Source organism: Anabrus simplex, chromosome 6 (genome assembly GCF_040414725.1).
Source record: "Anabrus simplex isolate iqAnaSimp1 chromosome 6, ASM4041472v1, whole genome shotgun sequence".
In the NCBI taxonomy this organism is placed as follows: Eukaryota; Metazoa; Arthropoda; class Insecta; order Orthoptera; family Tettigoniidae; genus Anabrus; species Anabrus simplex.
In genome coordinates this window covers 280,374,808-280,397,686 of record NC_090270.1, presented here as the reverse complement: position 1 = coordinate 280,397,686, position 22,879 = coordinate 280,374,808, and the positions used below count along the sequence as shown (strand labels likewise).

At 38.0% G+C, this 22,879-nt stretch overlaps 1 protein-coding gene across 1 annotated transcript in view; it reads left to right on the top strand.

Moving 5' to 3' along the window:
- Positions 1 to 22,879, top strand: part of Usp20-33 (Ubiquitin specific protease 20/33) — a 348,425-nt gene that overhangs the window by 47,821 nt on the left and 277,725 nt on the right. The window lies entirely within an intron of this gene.

Genomic DNA, 22,879 nt, shown 5'->3' with positions numbered 1-22,879 from the left:
CTTATACGTAGTTATAATTCTACAGGGTAGACCTGAACCTTCTAATATGCATGTGCGATCGGCATAGCAGACGCTGCTACCACTCTCCTTTATCGAAATAACATTGATCCGCATATAAAATTCACACTTGAATCCGAAATTGGACAGAAAATTAATTTTTTAGACTTAACTATTATCTGGCACCCAGGCTCCTTAAGTTATAAGTTTTTCAGAAAACTTACCCAAACAGTCATTACAGTCCGTCAAGATTCTTTATATTCTCAAATTAAATACTAGTAGCATACAACAGCATGGTGTACCGAACCTTCAATTTTTCAATGTCAGAAAGAGACCTAAGAAATGAGTTGTTGAACACTACTCGTAATATTGCTAAATCTAATGGATACAGCAGTTTCTTTATTGAAAGAATAATCTATAAATATAAATATCTCCCCTCAACCACTTTGAAGAAAGTTAAACAAAACAACAATTCTTTTTCTATCTATAACGTTAAGGATGGGTCCTTTGTTGATGATTTTGAGAGATGGTGGGGGTGGTGATTGTTTTAAGAGGAAGTACAACTAGGCAACCATCCTCGTGATTTTGAGAAAGTTCCATATCTTGTTTTATGTCTGTGAAATTGTGTTTATAGCAAAGCATACACTGTCCGACAGCCGACATCCTATTGTACTTTTCAGGGCATTAACGTGTTCTAAGTATCTTATATTAAAGCTCCTTCCAGTCTGTCCAATGTAAGAAGAAATATAACTGTTTCAATTAATCCTGTATTCCTGTATTGTGCAAGCCTTCTACATTCCTATTATTGGCTTCAAAAACTACTTTTACACCGTGCTTTTTTAAGATGTTGGTGACTGTAAATTTGCCTCCAAGTTAGATAGATTTTCTGCCGCCAGTGTAGTGAATTGAGATTTTCCGACTCATCGGGTACTCCTAGGAAACAGATTAGTAAAAGGGAATAATTTTGCCCTGGGACTCTCCACTATTCAACTCCCCCTCCAAAAAAAGACTAAGAGTGTTCACGGATCACGGCTGTCTGCGGCCTGGTCATTCCAGCTCTGGAACTTTGGACTGTTAGATCAGCATAGTACTCATTAAAAGTGAGAAAATGTGTGGTGTATCATTTGATCGAGTATTTCATGTGAAATTGTTGCTTTTACTCGCGCCATTCCTACTGATGTCATTGTAATGCCACATGTGCATTTCAGTTGGTAAAACCACTAAGACAGTCTTTCTGAGGATGTAAAAAGGTAGGTGGAGAGTGAGTGTCTGCCATTATAATGCAATTCCCCAACCTGATTGTGACTGATGGTAGGCAAGGGGGCCTACCATTACAATGAAAATTCCCTAACTTAGTCTTCATATGAGGAAAGACGTTTGGTGATGTCTCTGTCACGTTTCCAGGGTAACGTAAAGAGCTATGCAATTTAATACATTCTTGCTCACAACGTGTACACTACCTAACCTAGAATTCTGTGTACAATGTAGAATTCTGTAGCGAAGCGCGAGTACATCAGTTAGTTTCCTTCATAAATGTGTGCACAATTAGTTTAATCTAATACGATTGTAATTATTATTCTTCAATAATGGGATACTAACATTATGTACATTGTTATGAATCCATATGGGTTACTAACATTATGTACATTGTTCTGAATCTGGATGATTATAGGTTTTGTAGATTATCTGTGTGATATAGGCAGAAACAAGGTGTTACACACAAACCCTTTTCACAGTCAGGACAACAGTATGATTTTTCCTTCCTACTCCCTTGTGACCAACACACAACACACCTTCGGAGACTTTTTTTTCTTGACACTGTGCTGGGAATATCTTATGGGAAGCAGCGGCTGAGGATACGAGGTGACCTTGATTTAGGAGGTCGACACATTGTTGGCTGCACCACCCGCCAGACGACGACAATATCTCACCGAGTGTCAATTGGAAATCGAGTCTCTGAAGTTTCCCACCTTGTTTCTCGTAGAGGACGTAGGCATTTAGGCAAACCATATCAATCAAGTATCAGAACATCTTTTGGTAATACTTGAGACGTTCCCCAGCACTTTTATAACTGTGAAGTTGACTGTCATTCTTATCCACCTCTCCCATGTTATTATAGTCCAGGGCTACCACTGGTTTCTCAATAACTCCCTTTCTCGAGTTCATTTTCTCCATGGAACCATCATGGAAAGTGGTTACAAGAGTGACATCAAGCTTATCTTTCCACTTCATTATTATCTGTTTCTTTCGATAACCTGAAACGTTTTTGCCCTTCTGTAATTTTGCCTTCTTCACAAAGTCTAGAAACTCCTTTCTATTAGTCCTCATGGTCCTACAACATCAATTTTCACAAAGATTATCGACCAGTGTCGGGCTCTTATACCAATTATCAAGGCACAAACAATATCCCTTGTCTAGTAACTCATCGCTGAATTCAAGAACTATTCTTGCAGTTGTATTCTCTCCTGGATGGTTCTGATGATATAGAGTATCCTCACCAGTATATACAGCAAATTTTCAAACATATCCAGAATTACACTCTCATAATTTGTAGAGTTTCTGTAAAATCTGCTGCGTTTTGAGGGTATGAGCTGTACCCAGCTTAGTTTCCTCTCCAGAGGATAGGGGTTCATCAACACAAACATTTGTTCAGGAGTATAGATGGAGGAAAATTTGTTTAGGAGATGGTCAAGGATTGGCTATATTTTGTACAGTTTCCTATTGTGGATCTGCGGATCAAACTTGGAATCTCTAAAGTGAAGGAATTTCAAAAGCAGGTGTAATCTTTTTTTGGACATAGTTTTGGAAAAATAGGGGGTAGCTATACTTTCCTTTTTTGTTCAGTAGAGACCATTTTCTGGTTTGTGAATGACACCCTATAGGAGGAGAAGTCCAAGGAGAGTTTTCATTTCAGCAGCATTAGTGTCTTTCCATCTTCTTGCTCGGGATCGTAGTTTTAGGTTAGGGTTAGCAGCTAAAAATTGGCTAGCTTACAAGTTAGCCTGTTCAGCTGGTAACTGGAAAATATCATCACCTACGCATGCGCTGAAGTATTCTGCGACATTGTGCATGTCACTAATTTACACCTGCAAAAGCAAACCTTGTTCATCGGGCACCATTCGCAATTAAGTGAGCCATTACAAATAATGAAAGTCATTTTCTCCGTATTGAAAGATTCTTAATTTATAATAATATAAGAAATTTATTTTAACTCAACCTATTCAATGCAGTACAAGATTTTAACATATTAGTTAAACATCGTTAAAAATAGTTGAGACATGTTTCGCCCCTTCTGTGGGGCATCATCAGTCATATCAAATACCTCAAAATTCTACCAGACGTCTGGTTGGAAATTATATAAATATATTGCATGAGTGAATACATTAAAAAAACATTTACAAAATCTTATCATTAACAAAATATCAAATTGATTAAAAAATGTTACACTAGTGAACACGTTGGTGAATTTTCACTCAAGACAAGGCCGTCATATGTACAGTATTGACAATAGTGGTAGTTAAAGTCTTATTTGATGCTAAGTTCGAAGACTGTTTAAAATTTATATACAAATATTGAGAATGAATGCAGAATATATATAATTACAATTTACTGTACGTGTATTTTACATTGTATTATAATATGGAAAAGCATTCCAAATTTGTATTAATTTCAATAAAATAAAAATTGGACCTCAATATTGCGGTCCTGGTGCAGTCTAATCAGAAAAGGCTTCAAGATGTGCAATTTTGTATGTGATTTATAACCAGCTCATGTAAAAATGTTACATTACGTCGTAATTCAACTTGGATGTCTATGTTGACTAATTATATTTTAGACTCAAACAAAATAGTTCGTCGGAAGTATCCATGGGCTAATCAACTCCGTTGGACACTCTCTATGAAGACGGAGTGCCTAGTGCATGTAATCAACAGTTGATATTAGATTCAAAATGAACCATGTTGAAAAAGTTAAAATAATGGCTTGTAATAGGGCGTGCGGTTGAGATGTCGTTAAATCTTCCCAATTGACTGGTGTTTTTAAATTTTTCCGTGTGTTTATGTTGTTGAAGTATGGGATACAGTTTTTATTGGTTGAATGGGCGACAGTTGAAAACGTTGTGTGATTTAATTAATGTTGAGCTGTCTTACGTATGTGAAAATCTGAAAGGAAGGAATAAGTCCTTAATTAGTTGAGTGAAATGACGGGAAAAGAGAAAGAATTAATGCGTTAAAGAATTGAGACTGTGAAGTTAAAACTTACCTTAAGTGTTGTTGGGTTGTTACCTTATTGCTAAGAGGTTTGTAAAGCACTGGTTGTCACTAACGTCTTGCTCCTCGTATTGTACGTGTGATGTCTTGGTAGAGGGGAGTGGGCCTGTGATTGGCGCATGGGAAGGAGTTGTGTGTATTGGAGGGAGAACAGGGGCGTGATAAGTTGAACGGCTTAGTGGGGGTGCTTGAAGAGGTTGTTTTGAGGACGTCAACTAGTCTTTTGTCTTTCAAATTTAACTTATTGAACGAAATTAATTGTTCATAAAGAGGGCTTCGGTTGTCTATTGGATCATTTAAGTTTTTATTACTGTTGTATTTTTGGTCCAAGAAAATGTACAAATTTTTGAACTCTGTCATGAGTCTGCCTTTATCTAGTCTTTTTAAAATTTGGAGATATTGTTCGATTGTGGTGAAACTGTGTGCTGTGTCCTGTGTCCTTCATATGGATGCTCATTGCTGAGTGTTTGTGTTTCTGGGCATTAAAATGTTCTGCATATCTAGTTGTGAAGCTTCTTCCTGTTTGACCGATGTACGAACTATTGCACTCAGCGCATTTCAGTCTGTAAATGCTGGAACCTAAAATTTATTGTTGTCCGAGTTTATCTTGTTGTGAAGAATAACTTTTGATTAGAATTTTGATTCTTAAAGGCTATCTTAAGAACATGTTTCCTTAAAGGGGTAGCGATTTGATGTATGATGGGATTAGTATAGGTAAAGGTTGCGTACTTTGATTTGTTTTTTCCCTTGGGGAGAGGTTTGTGGTCAATTTCAATTTCACTTTATTGATTATTTTATGTATGATTGGGGGATTGTATCCATTGAAACTTATGGTATTTATTTCTTTTTTCAAGTTGGCGGTTGACATGGGAATTTTTAGCGCTCTGTACACTAAACTGTAAAATGAGGCTTGTTTGTGTGACTGTGGGTGAAGAAAATTTTGTTTTATGGTTGTAGGAGTGAACAAAGTTTTTCTGTAAATTTGGAAATCGAAATTTTTTAAGGTCCTGGTAATTGTAATGTCGAGAAAATTGATTAAATTATTGTTCTCGTCCTCTTTGGTGAACTTGATGCAGTTGTCTAGGCTATTTATGTAGGTTAGCATGTCAATACTGTACATATGACGGACTTGTTTTGAGTGAAAATTCACCAACGTGTTCACTAGTGTAACATTTTATAATCAATTAGTTACAGTATTTTGTTAATGATAAGATTTTGTAAATGTTTTTTAATGTATTCACTCGTGCAACATATTTTTATAATTGCCAACCAGACGTCTGGTAGAATTTTGAGGTATTTGATTTGACTGATGATGCCCCACAGAATGGGCGAAACATGTCTCAACTATTTTTAACGATGTTTAACTAATGTTAACATCATGTACTGTATTGAATAGGTTGAGTTAAAATAAATTTCTTATATTATGATAAATTAAGACTCTTTCAATACAGAGAAAATTATTTTCATTACTTGTAATAAGGCCAACGAGGCTAATAAAAATAAAAATAGGTATCAAAACCTCAAAATCAGTAAAATTTCAAAACATATTCTATTTTTAAAGAAATGTTTAAGACTAGGTCTGGTACCCAAGTTTTTAAAATTTAACAGCTCAGCAGTCTACCGGCCCAGCGGGGAAAGTCATTTAGCAACACCTGTCAGCGGTACTTTGTACCGCCGTGGCCTCATGAGACACTCGCTCAGCGTACAATGTACCGCCTTGGCAACCAACGTGTTGAACCGCAAGTTAACATGCCTAATGGAAGAGAAAGCTAAATCCTTAAACCAAAATAGAAACAGAGAAACTCCCATCTCCTCATGGAACAACACTCCAACCACGATCAACTTATCCAACACCACATTTTCGGACAGGAAAAACATTCCAAAACACAAATCTAAAGACATCCAAAACAAAATCAAGACCATCTGGCTCAGAAATGAAATGAAACAAAACTAATGTATAGAAAAAAATCCCTATTGAACCTGTAACTTTACCGGGAACATTTGATCACTGCTGATTCAATATCACCTCTTGAATGGAATTCATACCAAAGACATATCGCACACAAATTACAGAATATATTGGACAAAAAGCAAAAAACCTTAACACGTTGACTGCCAGGACACATAGCAAGAAATGTCCCGGTGGCCAAAGCATTTTTTCTTTCATGCATGTAGTAAATAAGCAGTACAGCAAAAATCGAAGTGATATTTCACTTAAGTGTTCAATGTACTTACGAAATACAATAAATATTCCCAGCACCCCGAGATACCGTCGTGGCCCCACAGGAAAGTTCACTGCATGGTTTAGCCTAGACGGCCAGAACGGTACAGTCTAGCTGTACTAGAAGCTTGCATTTCTTGATAGTGCACATAGATAACACAGCGTGCCATGATTTGTTTATTAGCGCTTAAGACTACAATCGCAAGGCACTCACTGTTTTACAGTAGGGTGTGTGTAAAATACTTGCGAGATATTTCTACGTTATTTTACCAGTGAACGGAGAAGTTAGTTATAAAAATGAAACCGTTTTCTTCTCGAACTCGGAAGATAATGATGCTAACTCTTCAGTATGAGAATTCTGGTAAGTAGTGTATATGTCAAACTGATCTATTACATTTTGCAACACAAAAAACTCTTCACCAAATTAAATTTGAAATATATTCATTTCGTATTTACTCCTTGCCAAATGCTCAATTGTAATGTAAAATGTTGCTATGTTGTCAATTTAGAAAATGCAAGTAAGCTCATGTTTACGCTATATTCATTGCGATATGCGAAGAAATTAGTTCAGGTATGGGTGCAAAAATTTGGAAGGAATCAGTGTGGCCTATTGATTAGGTAAGCATAAGCTTGGGGTGAAAATAGAAAGTCACAGAAAACCATAATCAGGTGTCCCGACAGTAGGATTCAAACCCAATCTCTAAAATCTTGAGCTTGCCAGTTAGCTAACCCGGCACAGCTAAGCATATGGTTAAACTGATTGGACAAATACTCACATATTGCCAATAAAAGGAGGTTGTATTAATAAAAAATAAAGACTATATTTTGGAAACCAAGCACGCCTGGATTTGCTCCGAGGCCATAGTGGTACGCTAGCATAGCGAATTTAACAGCTCAGCGGTCTACCGGCCCAGCAGGGAAAGTCATTTAGCAACACCTGTCAGCGGTACTTTGTACCGCCGTGGTCTCATGAGACACTCGCTCAGCGTACAATGTACCGCCTTGGCAGCCAACGTGTTAAACCGCAAGTTAACATGCCTAATGGAAGAGAAAGCTAAATTCTTAAACCAAAATAGAAACAGAGAAACTCCCATCTCCTCATGGAACAACACTCCAACCACGATCAACTTATCCAACACCACATTTTCGGACAATGAAATACATTTATTTGACCAAGGCCTGAAATATAATTGACCTTGTCCTCATAAAGCTGAGGACATAATTACCACAATAGCGGAAGCCGAATCAAACATAAAGAAACAAATTCCCTTTGACAAACAGAACGACAAAAAAGAAATTACCCACTCTTGTAAAAGAAGTTTCTAACATCAATAATTTCACCTCTCTAAAGCAAACCCACGAATTAAGAAAAAAGGTAGACACCAATGATGTTATAGTAACAAAAGCCGATAAAGGCAATACTGTAGTCCTAATAAATAAACATGACTACATTCAAAAAACGGAGGATTTCTTTTCCAACAATTCTTACTCAATAATCTCTAAAGATCCTACCTTAAAAACTCAGCGTAGTCTAAAAACACTCCTAAAAATCTCACCTTTCTTATTTAATGAACGCGAATATCAAAAACTCATCAACATGAATGCCAAATTACCCACCGTTAGATCATTGCCAAAAATACATGAAAAGGTCGTTCCCATTCGACCCATCATAAATAGGCGAAATAAGTCCAACGTACAAAACTTCACAATTCCTTCAGAAATTTCTCAAGAAACATTTTAACGTTCCACAACAAACACCCTATAAAAAACTCAATAGAACTATGCAAAACCTTAAATAAGTTTAATTTACGACCTAACCACATAATGTGTGCTTTCGACATTACCAACATGTACTTGAACATTCCTGCTAAGGAAACTATAGAAATCATACGAAATAATCTTTCCAAACACAGCACCTTAAGACTATTGGAAATAGTAGAATGCTAAAAATTGCTAAATTTCGTTCTTCATAATAATTATTTCACTTTCAACAAGATACACAAACAAGGTCTAGCCATGGGAGATCCCACCCTGGGAATACTCGCCGAAATTTACATGGATAATCTCGAAAATAGTAAAATAACAAATAGCATTAATGGATTGTGTCTTTGGCTATGCTATGTCGATGACACATTAGCAATAATAGATAAAAGTTGCAACAATAGTGAAGACATAATATCCTACTTAAATAGCCTAGACAATTGCATCACATTCACCAAAGAGGACGAGAACAATAATTTAATCAATTTTCTCGACATTACAATTACCAGGACCTTAAACAATTTCGATTTCCAAATTTACAGAAAACCTTCGTTCACTCCTACAATCATAAAACAAAATTCTCTTCACCCACAGTCACACAAACAAGCTTCATTTTACAGTTTAATGTTCAGAGCGCTAAAAATTCCCATGTCAACCGCCAACTTGAAAAAAGAAATAAATACCATAAAAGAAATAGCTAGTTTCAGTGGATACAATCCCTCAATCATACATGAAATAATCAATAAATTGAAATTGACCACGAACCTCTCCCCAAGGGAAAAAAACAAATCAAAGTACGCAACCTTTACCTATACTAATCCCATCATACATCAAATCGCTACCCCTTTAAGGAAACATGATCTTAAGATAGCCTTTAAGACCCAAAATTCTAATCAAAAGTTATTCTTCAGCCACAACAAGATGAACTCGGACAACAATAAATTTTGGGTTCCGGCATTTACAGACTGAAATGCACTGAGTGCAATAGTTCGCACATCAGTCAAACCGGAAGAAGCTTCACAACTAGATATGCAGAACATTTTAATGCCCAGAAACACAACAAACACTCAGCAATGAGCATCCATATTAAGGACACAGCACACAGTTTCACCACAATCGAACAAGATCTCCAAATTTTAAAAAGACTAGATAAAGGCAGACTCATGACCGAGTTCAAAAATTTGTACATTTTCTTGGACCAAAAATACAACAGTAATAAAAACTTAAATGATCCAATAGACAACCGAAGCCCTCTTTATGAACAATTAATTTCGTTCAATAAGTTAAATTTGAAAGACAAAAGACTAGTTGACGTCCTCAAAACAACCTCTTCAAGCACCCCCACTAAGCCGTTCAACTTATCACGCCCCTGTTCTCCCTCCAATACACACAACTCCTTCCCATGCGCCAATCACAGGCCCACTCCCCTCTACCAAGACATCACACGTACAATACGAGGAGCAAGACGTTAGTGACAACCAGTGCTTTACAAACCTCTTAGCAATAAGGTAACAACCCAACAACACTTAAGGTAAGTTTTAACTTCACAGTCCCAATTCTTTAACGCATTAATTCTTTCTCTTTTCCCGTCATTTCACTCAACTAATTAAGGACTTATTCCTTCCTTTCAGATTTTCACATACATAAGACAGCTCAACATTAATTAAATCACACAACGTTTTCAACTGTCGCCCATTCAACCAATAAAAACTGAAATCCCATACTTCAACAACATAAGCACACGGAAAAATTTAAAAACTCCAATCAATTGGGAAGATTTAACGACATTTCAACCGCCCGCCCTATTTCAAGCCATTATTTTAACTTTTTCAACATGGTTCATTTTGAATCTAATATCAACTGTTGTTTTCATGCACTAGGCACTCCGTCTGCATAGAGAGTGTCCAACGGAGTTGATTAGCCCATGGATACTTCCGACGAACTATTTTGTTTGAGTCTAAAATATAATTAGTCAACATTAGTCACGTTCAAGATATATACGCAATTAAATTTTACGATCGACTAATGCCATCATACCCACTGTAGAAGCCCAGCACGAAAATGTCTGAAGACGTCATAGCCACTTAAGGGGTTAAAATTATATCTCCACTAGGTTTTACAAATACTTTTTTCCATTATTTTTAAGATATTTCCTGAAAATACTTACATGAGGTATTTCCAGACTCTCCCTTTAAGATGATAATACTGTGTAAACTGTATGTGTACTCGGAGTGTATCAGTCGAAGAATTCTGTCTAAAACAAGCAAGTAAACAGGTACAAAATACTCATCAGCAGTAGGCAAAATGGCATTGTTGAATTCATCTAATATTATTGGGCAATTACTTAGCAGTTCATTAGTCACATTTATTCAATCTTCATCTCTTGGAAAAATTTCCCCATGGATATTGCATCATCCCAATACTCACTTGAGGTATCTGGCTGTCTTACTGAGGTCTCTCTTGTAGTAATAGAGTAGAGTATTTGACCAACAACTTGGTGCTGAACATTGGCCAGAAACACAGCTGTCCGTTATGTTCCCAGAGCAGTTCACACCACAACATTAAGCCCAAGAACTCAACTCTTCACGCCTCGCTGAATTTCACATTGCCTTGACGACATTGATTGACTTACTCATTGCTTACACTCACCCGAATGATTTGCCCCTGAATCACTGACCGTCTCGTAATTGACTCGCACTCCCTTGCGACTCCAGACTGATTGCCATTCCCTCCTTATGATATAGATGTTGATTCCCATAGGGAACTTCAAATATTTGTCGTGAATGAGTAAATTTACTCCCTCGCGTGATCCGATTCGAGGACACTGCCAGGTGGGGAGTTTGACTGGGGCGGTACATCTGTCAAAGAATAACGCAGGTGTCCTAAGGCCAGGTCAGCGAGGACAGAAACCTCCCGTGGAGCAAAAGGGCAAAAGCTGGCTTGATATTTTAAGTTCCCTATGGGAATCAACATCTATATCATCTGATGGCCAGGCAGGCATCAATTTTTGGAAATAAGACATGGCTTTCATAGTGCATTGGCACTGCTGGTGGCTTCAAGTAGCCTATGCAGTGGCCTCCACGGTATGCACTAGCCTTGCATCTTGGAGGTGTGCTAAGTCCCAACTGACGAGCCCAACTTAGCACACGAGGGTGAAACGCAGGCAACCAAGAATGAGTTAGCTGGAAAATTTATGATGTCCAATAACGGACCATTATATTGGTATTATTCCCAGGTTAGCTCTTTATATGGGCCAGTGAAAGATTTTCGATATAGTATCTCGCATTTTTCCCTGACACCTTCTATTACATTGTGGTCTTCTTCCAGCATTTTCGCAGGAGTTTGGCCATCTTCCTTACTGTGTGCCTCAACAGTTCGCTATGGCTATCATTTTGCTTGCCGCTGGCCCTGCCCAACTTGTTGCCGCTCAACTGTCTCCGCACCCTTGGCCCTCATTGTCACTATATATTTGAAGTATTACAAGAGTTCACCACTCACCTCTTATGTACAAGGTTAATAATAACAATTTTTTCTTAGATATCATTACAACGAAGAATGTAGTTCATTTAAAATTCTTACCTGGCACATATTTCTTACAAAGATCCACAACATGGCTGATCTCCATTCGAAAACTTGATGATCTACCCTCATTATTGTAGATTTTCGAGACCTTTTTAGTGTGATATTTCCCTTTGTAAACACCTTAACTCATACCTGCCAACCCTTCCGATTTACCCAGAAACTTTCCGATTTTTAACTCGTCTTCCGGTTTTCCGATTTATTTTTATTTCTTCCTATTTTTGACCAATATAACCTTCAGTACGGTCAGTACTCTTCCCCTAGGACGGATTCTTATGTGCTTGTGTAATTTATGCAACTTCATTTTTAAGCATATTTACCGGTATTTGATGCTTTATTTGGCGGGCGGATCATCCGTCGCTTCGTGTGTCATATTTCCCGCTCACTACAGCAGCGTGTGTGCTGTTCAGGTGGGAATTCGGGACGGCAATCGTCCTACGAGTCAGAGAAGGTCATACGCACTAGCAACCGCTAGGGACTCCGTTGATCGGGACGAAAGAGTGAGTTTGTTATTGTGTGGTTCGCGCGCTCGTTTCTGTGTGTATTTTCGTTGGAGTTTTAGACCAGGTGTTTTTTCTTGCCGTTCTGTGCTTTTCCCCCTGTCAAAGTCATATGTTAATAATGTACGAGACATATTGATCTGTTTTGTATGTGGTAGTTTCGCGTATTTTAGTGCTTTTGTGTTGATCAGAGTTCATAATTTTAATGACTTCAATGTATTTCAGAGAGTTGTGTCTGTGACAGTTTGTGGTATTTTCTCTTCACATGATGACTACAAAACATAACAAACGTTATCTCCAAGTGTTCAGGGATACCTATAAAACTGAATTTCCGTTCATTTTACAGTCTAACAAAGGAAACTATTATGCATTTTGTTCCGTGTGTCGGTGTGATATTAATATCTCGCATGGAGGGAAAACAGATATTGTAGCTCACAGTGTCACACAGAAACACAAAGATAGTGCTAGCTGTCTCGAGAGGAACAAAAGATTAAGTAATTTTTTTGTAGGTGGGAAGGAAGATGATGCACTCACTTGAGCAGAATGTTTGTTCACGGCGTTCATTGTCGAACGTAACCTTGCATTTGTCTTGTTCTGATCACACAGGGCCATTGTTCAAAAAGATGTTCTCAGATTCAGACATTGCGAAGAAATATGAGTGTGCTAGAACAAAAACATCTGCCATAATTAATGAAATGGCCCGTGATGCAGATAGTAAGGTGATTCAAACTTTAAAGACTGAACCTTTTGCGATTTCAACTGATGGTAGCAATGATAAAGATAGTAAGCTCTATCCTATCGTCTCGTTTTTCAACAAAGAATTGAAAAAGATTGAAAATCGTTTGCTATCCATGGAAAATTTGGAAGGCAATTCTACTGGTATTAATATTGCTAATTTGCTCCTGGATGTTCTGAAAAGATATGACATTCCGTTGGCAAACTGTATAGCTTTTAGCGCAGATAATGCTCCTGTTATGATGGGAAGAAAAAACTGTGTTGCTGCTAAACTAAGAGAGCAGTGGGAAAACATTATTATTATGGGATGCCCATGTCATTTGATTAATTTGGCTGCCATGAAGGGTGCAGACTCCCTTCCTCTCAAAATTGATGAGATGCTAATTGATATTTATTATTATTTAGACAAAAGCTCGAAGAGAAAAGATCATCTCAAAATGTATCAAGCTTTGTACCAAACTGATGTTAGAAAAATATTAAAGCATGTGTGTACATGCTGGTTATCCTTGGGGAAATGTTTGGAAAGATTGATTTCAGAGTGGGAGCCACTTGAGAGTTTTTTTAAGGATGAGGTAAAGTGGTCCAATGGCACAGACACATCTCTGAAGTATTTCCAAATTCCCAAGCTAAAGGCACATGAAAATACAAAAATGGAACGGGGTCCTTGTGTCAGTAGAGTACAAGACCAAGCTTCTGTTATTTCTGGAAAAAGGAAGGCGAAGAGTAGTTCATCTCCATCTGTGAAGAAAATAAAGGAATCTAGTTGCACTGCCAGTATTTCACGAGAGCAGAAACTATTTCTTTTTCTGTCTTCAAACTTTAATAAAGCATTTTGCTCATTTCTGGCATTTATCATCCCTACATTTGAGAAAAGTAATAAAGTTCTTCAGTCGCAAGCACCTCACATTCATGTCATAAGATCAATGCTGACGGATATGTTGAAGGACATTCTGTGTAGGTTTGTTAAGCCAGTGGTTATAAAAAAATATCCTACAGTTTTAGAAGTGGTCTATCACATGAGAGAGAATTAGAAAGCTGATGATGATTTAGTAATTGGCTGTTCAACATCTCATCTTGTAGAAAATCTGGCACCAGAGGAGAAGAAAAACTTTTATTTGGATGCCAGGAACTATTTTATTGCAGTTTGTGATTATATTATTCATAAATTTAATTTGAATAGTGATGTTTTTGTTAATGCTCAAGTAGCTCAGATAAATTCTTTGCAGACTTTTTCCTTCAATGTCATAAAGTATTTTGTTTCAAAGTTTCCTGTTATATTGCCAGTGGGGTGAAGATGACCAAGAAGCAATTGATGCATTACAGTGCCAGTTTTGTGCTCTCCAAGTGGAGGATTTACCATTGTCTGTTGGGTAAGAAGAAAGAGTAGATTGTTCTTGGTCTGCTATAGGGGATATACAAGGTGCAGTTGGGTGTTTCAAATATGATAGAATCGCAAAAGTAATGTTCTCAATATTGACAATTCCACACAGCAATGCCGAGTGTGAAAGATTGTTTAGCCAGGTAAAAAAGACAAGGACACAATTCCGATTATCTCTGAATGACGAAAATTTCAGTAAACTATTGGTGGTCAAATCAAGTCTAAGTGGAAAGTGTTATGAGCATCAGTATGACAGTGCATTGTTGAAGAGGGCAAAGTTAGCTGCCAGTTCAATGCTAAACAAGTAAACACAGCAGTCTCTATCACCTACATGTGTATATTCTTCACCATTTGGTAAGTTGTAGTCAGTTCTTGACTTATTTGTCTAAATGTTACTATTTGTATGTATGTGTCATAAATGAGAATGATTATTAGGTACGTTTTCTTGCTATCATTTTTGTTTTCTTAGTTTATGATTTTAAATGTAATGGTTAATTCGGATTGTAACTGTAGATATGTATGCCTTTTATCTTGTCCTCTTTTTACCGAGACCATGGCGCAATACACTTGATGAAATCCAAGAATTAAAAAATCTTCCTATTTTTGATTTCTGAAAGTTGGCAGGTATGTTAACTGTTCTTTTTGACAAGCAGTCATATAAAGTGGTCTAATCTATCCACAACAGAAGCTTATTTTCATTAAGAAGGACCAGAAGTAAAATACTCACATGGTTTGACCACAGATTTTTTGAACTTTACATGTTTAACTAAATAATCCTTTGCCTATCCAAATGGGCTATTAAATAATTTGCAAAACAATGTTACTACTGACATATTATTTAGCCCTTTCATGGGCAGGTTTGGCCACGCGTGTTAACACACTAAGGCTACGGAGCCAGGCTTTGCATTTGGGAGGCAAGTGGGTTTGAACCCCACTGTTGGCTGTCTTGAGAATTGTTTTCTGTGGTTACCCATTGTTGCTCACGTCCATAGGTTTAACCTTAAAGTACCCTACACGTGATCCCCGGGTAGTGCTAAGCGAGCGACAGCGAACAGGCGATCAGACATATTTCTCTCCTGGTCAAGATACAACATTAATAAACATGGCTTCACTATCCAAATGTCCTTTTCAGGACCAAACTGCTGCTGCTGCTGCTGCTGCTGCTGCTACTACTACTACTACTACTACTACTACTACTACTACTACTACTACTACTACTAGACTGGGACCTACTGTCCGTATATGCCAACTTAATATAGAAGGCATTAGCTGATCCAAGAGTGAAGCGCTGTCTAAACTGCTACTTTCTTATGAAGTTGACTTAGTAGTTATCCAAGAAACTCATGCTGCAGATGATCAGCAGTTGAGAACAAGAGGAAAGATTCCACGTTATGATGATCTGGGAGCTACCTATCATCAAGCGTATGGTAATACCACCTATGTACGCTCCACTGTAGATAATGCCTACCTTGTCTCTTCCAGTACAAGCGAGGATATTCACACGGTTGTTACTCGAATAGGTGAGACTCTAGTCTTAAATATCTATAAACAACCCAATGTCAAATGGCCTAGTCAAGTTTTAGATGTGCATCCACACCTAGCTGTCTATGTAGGAGACTTCAACAGCCATCATCAGGAGTGGAATTATAGAACCAACGACGACAATGGAGAGGCGCTAATGGGTTGGGTTGAAATTAATGACCTTTTCCATGTTTTTGATGCCAAGGATCGAGGTACTTTCAGATCTGCAGCATGGAGATTAGAGTATTGCCCTGACCTATGCTTTGTGTCTAGAAATAAAGACGATAAATCCTTACCAATCATCCGGGAAGTGCTCACAGTACCCCACGACCACGCTGGAACTTCAGTAAAGCTAACTGATCTGCCTTTACAGAGGACCTTGACAATGTTTTATGAAAGATACCACCAACAAGTACAGGATATGAGAGATTCGTGGGAGCTGTGATATCTACAGCTAAAAAGCACATCCCTAGGGGCTTTCGTAGAGAGTATATCCCTGGATGCAGTGAGGAAACAGATAATCTTTATCAACAATACATTGATAGTGGTGATCACGAAGTTGCAGATCAACTTTTACATAGCTTAGATTCTGCAAGAAGACAGAAGTGGTTTTCAAAAGTTGAATCTCTTGACTTTACAAAATCCAGTCGTGAAGCTTGGTCCCTTCTCAGGAAGCTGGGGGATGGAAAATCCATTACACGAATGAATTCAGAAATTCAACCAAACAAAATTGCATCTCATATAGTCATGACATCCAAAAGTAGCAGGGATAAAGTATTCACGAAACAAATAAAGAAGAATCTGAAAATCCTGAAGGACAGTGTCCCAGGTATATCGGAGTACTCCAGACCTTTTACTGAGAATGAGATAACTATTGCAATTGCTGATATCAAGCCAGGCAAAGCACCAGGCGTGGATGGTATTCACCCAGAATTTATCACTCATTGTGGGGATAGAGCTAGAGTATGGTTGTCCACCTTCACAAACATCCTACAGAGTGGGCAATTGCCAAAACTATTCAAAGATCATAGCCATCTTGAAGAAAGGCAAAGCCAGCGATAAACCAGCTATCGACCTATCGCCCTGCCTAGTGTGACATATAAATTACTAGAAAGGCTCCTTCTCAATAGAATTAGCCCAGAGATCCTCGAGAAAATCCCAGTGGAACAGGTAGGATTCAGACCGAACGGAGGCACTACAGACCAAATAATGTCTCTTACAACTTGCATAGAAGCAGGCTATCAGAGAAAGCTTAAGACATCAGTGGCTTTTATTGATCTGACAGCAGCCTATGATACAGTCTGGAAGGATGGCCTACTCTTCAAGTTCCTGAAAGTGATACCATGTAAGACAACTGCCCGGCTCGTGAAAAAATTGCTAAGCCAAAGACTTTTCCAAGTACATATGGGGAATACTGTGAGCACCAAAAGATCACTAAATAATGGACTTCCTCAGAGTTCTGTTCTTGCTCCAATCTTGTTTAGCCTATATATCTCAGGCATGCTGCCACATTTTCAAAAAATTTGGATATGCCAATGATTGGGCTGTTGCTACTGAGATACAACATTCGAGAAATCCGAGATGACCTTAACGGACGACATAAAAGTGTTGGTACAGTACTTTAAATTGTGGAGGCTTACACTTAATGCCAATAAAACAGAAGTATGCTGCTTCCATCTAAACAGCTAGATGAACAAACAATTGCAGGTGTACATTGGAAATCATTTATTGGGACATAATAGATTGCCTAAATACCTAGGAGTTACCTTAGATAGAACACACTCCTTTAGACAACACCTTCGTAACATCCAATCCAAAGTAAGAACTCGCAACAACGTAATCCAAAAATTATGTGGCACAACTTGGGGTTCAACAGCAACTTTACTCCGATGCACCGCTTTGGGACTTGTGTTCTCGGCTGCTGAGTACTGCGCTCCTGTTTGGCTGAATAGCCCTCACACCAACCTCATAGATACGCAGCTCAACACCACGATGCATCTCGTCACTGGCACAATAAGGTCTACTCCCACGTATTGTCTACCTATTCCCAGCCATATCTCCCCACCAGATCTTCGACGTAAAAACGCTCTCCTCAGGAAATTTAAGGAATTAATAAATAATCCCCAATTACCAATACATGATGACATCGCCAATGTTCATCTGAATCATCTAAGGTCCCGAAATCCATCAATAAGAATTGCAATAGAACTGAAGAATACCCACATCAATGTTAATAAGGAATGGCAGGGAAGACAAGATACTAGGCCTGGGTCAACTTTGCCACACATAGGATCATCACTACCACCTGGATTTGAGCTTCCTTGGAAAACCTTGTCTACCCTTAACAGGATACGATCGGGCCATGGTAACTGCGCAGATTCCACTACAAGTGGAAAAGAATTCCTATGCCTAACTGCGACCGTGGTGCCTCTAAGCAGACCATCCTGCACATTATCAGCGAATGTCCAAAAAGAAAGTACAGTGGCGATATCAGTGACTTTGCTCATGCACTTCCAGAGACAGTTAGCTATATAAATAACCTGGATAGAAATATATAGTTTGTTCTTCAAAATCATTGTGTGTTGTATCTGTAAAGCCATACGCTAAATAATAATAATAATAATAATGTGGTTATCCATTTTGACTTCCAGGTACATGCTGGGACAGTTCCTATTCATACGGCTCAGCTGATTTCTTTCACCTCCTTAACCCAATTTCATTCCTCATTGTTCATTTCATCTTCATTAGAGCCTCAACTGAGGTTGACATCAGGAAGGACACTCGACTGTAAAAACGTGCCATATAATTTCATCTCACCCCATACCCACCCTGTATCAGGCAATGGGACTAAGTGGTAGACATACATGAGCAGCTGTCTTCTTGCACCATGTAACCTTACTGATTATTCAAAAGACTTTTACTTTGCAGCTCATTTACAGTGATATTATTTATAATAAATGCTGCACTACATTTTTCACTTTAGAACAGAGCATTTTGTTGTTTCAGTTGTCAGTTTAAAATGTAAGAGGGATAGGAATTGCTAACAAAATGCTCAGTGGAAGCTGGTTGTAGGCGATATCATTAGAACTGACAAGCTGAGCGAAGAGGTTTAATAACACTCACTGTTCATCCAGAAGCTAGTTGCTGTAATTTCCTCATATTCTTCTCCTCCATCTTGACTTTTATCCTGCTAGTGCAAAGGCTGCTTGATGGACTTTCCACTATTTAACATATTACTGGTATTTAGGCGAGCCTTTCTCATGTCCGTGGATTTTTTCCTACCCCCATGGTCAATGGCTGACAACTTTCAAATTATAGGCAATAACTAGCTATGGTAGTAAGTGCTGCTTACAAAGTATGGCCATAACACTGGAGATGATTTTCATGTTTTGTGAACTGGTACAACACTCATCTATTGCCTGCAAAGACTAGCAAATCCCACTGACCAGCGCAATATTCACATCTCCACAACTTCATGCAGGACAACATGCCTGAATGGTTGAAGACTGAAAGGTAAAACTGGTATGTATAATGTGGCTGGCTAATTGTTAGGATTGCTGGGTTGTTGGATTTTCATTATTACTACTTTCCAGCAGTGTTGGTGGATAGGTGGAACTGATGTATGTGGAAGAAGCAGGCTGGCAGGCCAAATGTTTCGTCAATCCATTCTCCACATGCACAGTGAAATTTCGTCCCTCTGCTGCTATTTGAGCTAAGGCATGTGGTCAAGAGTTTTTATTTATAGAGAATTTACTTGTGGAAAGTAACGAAAAGAGTATCAGAATCACGATTTGAAGGAGAAACTCTGTTCGAAACTGCTGGGAAAGTAAAGACAGAGAGTTGGCACAGAATGACACTGTGTTGAAGAAAAACTGTGACCTGTGGGATAAGTCTCTTTCAAAGAAACGATTACTATGTTGTATAAAATATCATCTTGGATATGACCTGAGGAATATGTCTCTTTAAAAGAAACGTTTACTATGTGGTTTAAAATATTAATTTAGAATACTTTATTTGTATTCCTTTTATCTATCTAAATTTGGAAATGTAACTACTTAATTGTAAAGGGTTATTATTGTTGAGTGATATTTTGTAATGTTCTGGAAATTTTCGTGACACGGACTTTCAGAACAGGGTGTGTCTGCTCCTGTTGATTCTAGAAGTATGTATTTACTAATTTTGGAAGATGGAAAGTTTGCGATTAGGGTTAGGTGATATTCTGGAATCTTGTGAAAACATCGCGGCTTTGTAAGGGGTTTTGATTGGTGGATCTGGGTGGCAAGAGGGAAGCTTCTGTGGTGTGATTGGTTACTCGGTGATTGCACCGGGGCCAGCTTTGCCTTCTTAAGAGAGCGAGGCAAGATTTTGTGGTCTTTCATTTTGAGGATCCTCCCATCCACGATGGCATGCCTTGGGGTAAGCGCTGTTGGTTTCATTGCCATCTTAATTTATATTTAATGTTTACTTGTATTTTCACATAGGAGTTTACTCGCCCAGACTCGCCACTCAGTTAAGATGCCTTAGTTTTTAGCTGGCCCTGCCCGTTTGATTTTGGAGGCATTCCCCTTTTCTTTTGGTTTTGTAAACAGTGTAATTATTAGATTAATTGTATTTCCCTCGGGGTTTGCCTCCAGTAACTCTGCGTCAAGTTTTATAATTCTAATTTCCCCCGTTTCCATTGTGTAGTGCGATTATCTGAAAGTGCTGTTAACTTTCACTTAATGTTGTATTTTTAATATCATGTGGTTCTTATTGCCTTTAATTGTTGTATTCTGGAAGTTCCATTATGTTGAAGTATCTCTGTATCGTAGCCTCTTTGACTCAAAGGAATAATCCTTGGTAAATTACATTTAATCTTGTTGATGTTGAGATGATAACCTATTTTGGATGGATGAATTTTATTTTGTAATGTTTATTTTGGAAAATAATATCGCTGATCAAGGGATCACCATTGATTTTTCTACAAACCCGCAACATACGTCTCCCAATGACCCTGGTGGGGTTCCCATGCCTGCTCCACATCCTTTATTATAGTCTTCACATTGCCCAACCTAATGTTCATTTGTTTATATTTGATGCAGTTCATCTGATGTTTTGTTTTGTGGTGAAGGTGTTAAAATGCAGTGTAATTTAAGTTTTCCTTTTTCTTACCACTGGAAACCAGTTACAAAAACAATATTTGAAGCTCTTTCAGGAAAGAATATAGGAAAGTTTTGAGTTTGAAGAAATTGGGTGCTGGTACAAGTGATTTATAGACACCAAAATTGTGATACTGGACATACTTTTTCTTCTTCTTGTAGTTCAGGAAGAATTGATGGATCGAGCAAGTAGGCTGTGCGGTTAGGGTTTCATAGCTGTGAGCTTGTATTCAGGAGAGCGTGGTTTCAAATTCCACTGTTGACAACCCTGAAGATGATTTTCTATGGTTTCCCATTTTCACACAAGGCAAATGCTGGAATTTTACCTTATTTAGGGACACAGCTACTACCTTCCCAATCGTAGCCCTTTCCCATCCTTGGCATCACCAAAATCCTTCTGGGTGATGGTGTTACGTACAATAAACTTCATTATAGTTCCGTATTGACTTACATGGACTCCTTAGAGAGAATAATTATTGTTCTACCTATTCATTAGACTTTGAAATGATTTTACACTATTGTATTAAATAATGGGAGGACATTTATTTTACATTTTACTAGGACATGTTTCAGTTCATTGGAACCATCTTCAGCTAGTTAATATATAAAAATCGACAAAACTACATTCTCAAAATGCTAAAACAATGAAATGTAGATGAATGATGTGAAAATGAGCATGAACACTAAAAGTAGCATCTTGATTAAAAATCCACTTGTTAGATGACTAAATGTTAAATGCACATTTCATTAGAATTTTGTTCTTTGTGGTGTGACATTTACAATCTTCTTGTAGTTCTTAATGCGCACTGTGTATGAATAAAAGTGGGTTTGTCTTGTTCGATCCCTTTTCAGTCTGATGGTATTTGAATGTGGTAAAATTTTGCTACATCATTTCAGTAGATTTACTGACACAACTCATGTGAGACAAATTTCCAGGATCTCATTGTCTCCGAAAACTGTATTGCATACTTGCATCTTGCTCGACCACAAGTGTTTTTGTAGAGCATTTGGAACTAATTAATAAGTTGGTACAACATGGCTATGCAAATCAGTTAATGAGAAATGCAGTCAGATACCTTAAGGTCAAGGAAGGCTATATGCAAGGTTCCTTCTTTCTCTTTTCTCATTGTTTCTCAATGAACAATGGAGCTGCAAAGATCTCATAAGCAGTTCCAAATCCTTCAATAAATTTGCACTTTTTCGATGGTGTTATGCGTTAGAGCTCTGAAAATCCATCCTATTTTCCCATCCCTTCCTGCATGTTTCATGTGCTATGGGGATTCTGATTCTGTTGTAAAGCACAGGCTGTCGTTTCTATCTTGCCTGCTGCTACACCACTCGTCCCATCCCTCGCCCCGATGCTGTCCTTTGTGCATATTTTTACCAGGATGGATGAAGAGGATTACAGGCAATCGGGTATTGTTTCGAGGTGAGGAGAGATCTGTGCTACTGCACACTACTTATCAAGGGAAAGGGTTCATTTCTTGTTCACGTCACTTGGCTTGAAGTGTTTCTTTATTGATTTTAGCAGTGAATACATGTACTCTGAGTGACACAAAAAATGCAACACCCAATAAATGATCTGTAATTATTGTGTTATTATGTATTTAAGCAAAGTGAAGTACTTCAACTAATTTTTTAAGAAGGGGTACGTTATTGGCGTTGCTTTGCAAGCAAACAATGAAGTGTTGATTGTTTATTACACTAGCCTCAGTTGTTTTTCCCGTGCAACCTGGAAAATAATAATAATGTTTTCCCACTCTTGTAGTGCTTATTGTTGT